This window comes from Branchiostoma belcheri, unplaced genomic scaffold (genome assembly GCF_001625305.1).
Source record: "Branchiostoma belcheri isolate BF01 breed outbred unplaced genomic scaffold, Haploidv18h27 scaffold125, whole genome shotgun sequence".
Classification (NCBI taxonomy): Eukaryota; Metazoa; Chordata; class Leptocardii; order Amphioxiformes; family Branchiostomatidae; genus Branchiostoma; species Branchiostoma belcheri.
Genome location: NW_017802658.1, coordinates 685211 through 690656, shown reverse-complemented (window position 1 = coordinate 690656; position 5446 = coordinate 685211). Strand labels below are relative to the sequence as shown.

Sequence of the window (5446 nt, the reverse complement as noted above, 5' to 3'; positions counted from 1 at the left end):
TACATAATACTTTGATTTAAAAAGAAATTTTTGCACCACAATCTCTGAATTGCTTTAAACCTTGTAGATTAGAAAATTCCATTTTTTTTACAATTATGAATCTCGTAACAGATGAGAGGGAAATTGAAGTTAACTAAGCGTACAATTGCTCCAGACTTCCAATTTTCACATAACATTTCCAATTTCGAGGACAGTTTTCCCCGATCACCTTGAACTTCTAGTCTAAATGCTGATATGGCCACATGATATATGATACCTCTCGTAACCCATTTACCACACATACCTCAGGGTATCTGTAAAATTAATAGCAAGCAAACTATACATAAATATTCGCAGAAAATATGTCTGTGTCACAATATACTATTATTATATAGAGTTTGTTGAACTTTTGGCAGTGGATTTAATCAGTGTGAAACCCATCTGAAAGTATTGAAAGTTTCATGTACGTCTTCAATCTTGACCAAAACATTGCCATTTCTAAAATGTTCCCCTCCCCCACAGTCATAAACATAGTTTCAATTAGTTGCTATATATGTCAGGGAAACCCTGGGATATAAATGAGTTCATTTAAAGGCAGACATAGGTAATTAATCTTCGCATGTGGCAGTGAGGTACTATACCCGGGAAGGGCGTAGAGGATCAATAATATCTAGCAATGGGCAGACTACAAATGCCCTTCAACTATTAGTGTTTTCCTATTGTTGGGCTATAACAAGATATTACTGTTACACAGTAACTGTTGGGCCATAACAAGATATTACTGTTACTGCTACAACTTAGTACTGTAAGACTAAAAAAAGCAATCGGTGGCAACTTGTTAAATAGACATTTTTAAAAACATTTCCTCACTTAAGTTCATGATGTTTGTCTTGAAAATAAAAACTTAGTACTTTTTAGTTTTTTATAACATTCTCCCTGCTGACTGACCACATAACCAAATCGATGAAACATAATATATAAACCAATTTGGTACTTAACACCAATAATGATGCATTTTGCCTTAACCTAGGCATCAAAGAAAAAGAAAAATGATGCAAATCAATTTAAAGATCCCGGTGGAACCTACACTTGAAATTGACGTTATGACCCGACATCTTTCACTGTTGGGTCAACATCGATCAAGACCAAAGGCCCAGGTTACAAATCGCAAGGACAAAACTTTAAAGCCCGGGTATTTGGGCCCAAGGCTGGCTACAAGCGGGGCATTACCCACCTGTATGGTCTATTACCACACTAATTCCTGAGAGCTTGAGGGAGGCAATACAGCGGTACAACATAGTGTAGATGGGGAAATAATACTGTTGCATTTCATTTATTTCTGCTCTTTGTAGCCAAGTCAAAATGCAATGTAAAAGGTCAGATCTCTTCACAAAAGGTCATAGGGTGAATTACTCTAATATTGAATCCCTTCCCAGAGGTCAATTTTGCGCACCCCAGGTGGATATGAATCATGGTAAAATACTGTATCAGACAAAGATATGCATTCGTGGTCAATCTGAAATGGCATTTATACTGCTAAAAGAGCCAGGCATTCAATAAAATACATATTAAAGTAAAATGAGGGTACTTCACCCGTAACTATGATAGGTTGACCCCCATAAGTCAAAATCCTTCGGGCAGAAATTCAACAAGTACTGGTAACATCTTTCTGCATTAGGAACTTACATTAAATGCACAGTGAGCACTGTACTATTGATACTGTAAATTCTTTTACTTTTGCGGTGGTTCTATTTTGTGAGAGGAACTCAGGAAGGCAGGTTTTCACCGTGTTTTAAAGTCACAGTTAAAATAATCATGTCTTGTAGTAGTCAGTACTAGTCATACAAGTGAAGAGAGATAAAATCACACAAAAATACTGGTTAAAAACCACTCCAAAAGTATTAAATGTTTTCCATTGTTCTCATCTCTGTTTTTTAACTTCTAACTTACATGTAGGACTTTCGTGGCCGAATCCATTTCAATAAATATACAAACAGTATAGAGCTTTTGCTTTCTGTTGCCAACTATTCAAAAGTAAAAATAATGCTATCAGCTTGCATGTCGGCCAAAACAAGCAGTCAATATTATGTAATATCACATCAAAATGAAAATGTTTGTTATCAGAACTACGATACGATACGATTCTGTACCATGCCAGATATAAAAACAGATGGAATTCAAAACAAAAATAAAGATTTCCGAAAAAAATCAATAAAATTCAAAAGGAAACTTTAATTTTAAACTAAGATGAAATGGTCATAAATTAATCGATTTCTGAGTTCCACAGGTAATTAAAAAGTTGTAAAATTTCTGTGGTATCCATAGAGGGACTTTATGGAAATTTCCATTAAGCTCGAGCAATCTGAAAACAGCTTTTCCCCCACTGAAAAATCATTAAACGACCTTATCCCTCTATCAGCACGTGCTGTCAACAGGTTTTTTATGGACGTTAACGTGACGTAAGTCGGTATGTCAGCCGGCTTTGTTGGAACCCGGACATCAGCCATAATGTCAATAGGAAATCTATGGCTTACGTCGGCAGATGTTGTGATAGACATGCAGCTCAAACAACTGCTGAGAGGTTACCGAAAAGTGCAAATGCCAAAGTGTCCAAGACTTTGAACAAGGCTGCTTTGAACAGGATTTAGTTGTGATCAGCATTTTGATTTAATTGTAACAGTGCAGTACAAACGCCACCAACTTAGTAACAGACCTTATGGCCTAGAAGTTAGGGCATTTGGGTTATGAGCTGGCAGCCCGGGTTCAGTGCGAGTTTGATTCCTCAGGTGTCCACTGTCCAGGAAACCAGGGTAGACTGTTACAGTACTACTCTTGCCCCTATGTGTTAGTGGTTCCCATAATGGGAATCAAACCCAGGCATTGGCAGTGAGTGTGCCAAATTCTAACTACATGTACTAGACTCACTGTTACAGTTATGATAAAAGCATTAAATTAGTCACAGGGATCATTAAATTATAATCCTAATAGCAATAATTAATTTTGTTTGGTGAATTTTTTTGCATCTTTTTGGCGACACGCCCAAGCACTCAGTCTTGGTGCTCACTACTCAAAAGGACAATTATTGCAATTAAGGTATGATCAATTACACGACCTTTTCAACAATACGTAGGCAATTATGCTTGATGTCAATCATAAAAAAAATGCACATATGATTGACGGGGACTTTGTTTAACTTACTTTTCTTACTCACACACCTCGCCAACCCTAGCCCATTGTATTGTAAATTTTCGATCATAACAAATACTAGTAAGATATAACTTGAAAGATAATAAACAAACTCTTACTAGTAATATAAAAACAATGGAATAAATGTTCATGATAAAGTATCAATGGAGATATGATTGACCAAAGTTGGGTTTCACCAGTGTTTATAAGACAACTCAACAACTTGATATACATTTTATGACAAAATAATTACGGCGACATTCCTCAAAAAGGATACTTTTTAACTTGTTTTGGTGACTGAATCGATTTTTTTCATTAACTACGTTTCGCAACTTGTTTGTGTACATCATACATTTGTCATGTTTAACACGGTGCAACATGCAGATCACGTTTTGTTGTTAATCCAAACATCTTGAACTCCTATCGGTGAAACCGTGCAAAAATTTCAGTGCAAATACTGTTGGCTCGAAACCGTGTCGGGCTGCATTTTAACTTCCTTTAGACTGATTTTCTGGTGCGGTTTAGTAAAATCAGATTATCCACGTCTGTCTTAACCTAAATCGAAAACGCCAAACGTGATTATTGCTGAATTTACTCGTAATTCTGATTCCCAAGAAGTGGAAAGTTTTTGGGGAGGGGGAGAAAATACCAAACTTGTTCGACAACATTCGGGCGGTGCAGTTTCTGAGGTAAAATCTGACGATATTTGCGCAAACATGACGATCAAGACACTTTTTATCACACACTGCAACTCCTCTTGGGTAATCTGACAGAAAACAGGGTAAGATCTTACCTGGAAGTGAAGAAATGGAGCAAAACTCGGACCAGGTGTGTGGAAGGGTCCGGCTCTTCCGTGTCTGAAATGCTGAATGATTCAGGGGCAAACCATTAATGTTCGCTCCATTCGGGGGTGGGCTGTAACACTTTCCTTTCACAACGTTGACTCAAAATCACTATTTTAGCCAACTAATCAATATATTCCCTATTTATACCAAGAAATATGGTACACTATCACAGTGAAAGATGAAATTCTTTAAAAAGGTGTGGACATTTTTGCAAAGGGAACTTCCACCCCTAATGTTTTATGCATCACCCCCATGGATCCCGTCATGCAATGCAACAGGTAGTTTGCAGACGATAAATACCACAATGACCTGAGGGATAGTTGTCTGTCCAAAAGCTGACGTGTACATTAAAAAGAGATTAAAACCTGACGTGTATATTAAACGTTAAAAAAAGATTTATAGGCCAACTGTAAAAGTGCTAAAATGGATAATTCTCTGTGCCACGTTTTCCCGAGTCGCTCATGTTCAGTGTGAAGACCACAAAGTGTCAAAATCCATTGTCTTCTCTTTAAAAAAATCTAAAAGATGAATGAAATGTTGTCTGTTCGAAGAAGTGCTGATATAGATTCAACTACTTGTGGTGATTTTGTTAAAACTTTTCATTGCGATAAAAGGACTTCTTTCACAGCCATTATAATGGAAAGCTCCATCCTCCATAGAAGAAAAATCATCGTGGTTGGTTGTCTACTTTCTCAGAATGCGTCACAAAAGTGGGAGGACCGGTTATACATTGCATTATTCGTCCCTATGTGTCCAAATAGTGTGCAAATGTCCAGACCCGCATGAAATTCCATAATCACCTCGAACCGATAAAATCATATGATAGCACATATTAAGATTCGAAGTGTTTAGATATGCAACAAGGCTGCCTTCAGTAATTTACAAAGCCGATGTATATATAGCGTAGTTTGTGTAACGTTGCGTCTATTGGTTATGCGTTTCCATGGGTCCATTCACAACACAACCAAACAATCGTATAGCCCTCAAAAATACACAAAACATGCCCATAACAAAACGTCCGTTTGAAGATGACCATCAACTAAATTGTGTGACGTTATACTAACAGGTGTATAAACGTGGCATTTCATGATGAATTTCATTGAATTCAGTGGTTTCGGTTGATTGACAACAGGGAGTCAGACAGAGTGCAAAGACAATGGAACATTATATACTGACACATATTCAATGGACAGTGACGGACTAGTGACCAAATAGGGTAAGGACGCACATGTTAGCATTTAGCGTCCAGGATATGTGTGTTTGTCCCAATTTTACGATTCACATACTAGTACCCCCCCCCCCAATTTTAAGTTTCACATGTTTCTACGTGTAGTTTCTCGCCCAGTTTCTGATTTTATATTTCTTGAAGCTGCTCCGCCAAATATCACATAAAAGTCACATCTGTAACGCTGGTAGTGTTACCGTCCATTCCTTTC

At 37.3% G+C, this 5446-nt stretch overlaps 1 protein-coding gene across 3 annotated transcripts in view; it reads right to left on the bottom strand.

Moving 5' to 3' along the window:
- LOC109463395 (synaptotagmin-1-like) overlaps positions 1 to 4073 on the bottom strand; it is a 31493-nt gene extending 27420 nt beyond the window's left edge. For all 3 annotated transcript variants that reach the window (XM_019760198.1, XM_019760203.1, XM_019760202.1), the window contains exon 1: positions 3959 to 4073. The gene's annotated coding sequence lies outside the window, so the exon portion shown is untranslated. The remainder of the gene's footprint in view (positions 1 to 3958) is intronic.
- Between the last annotated feature and the right edge of the window lie 1373 nt (positions 4074 to 5446).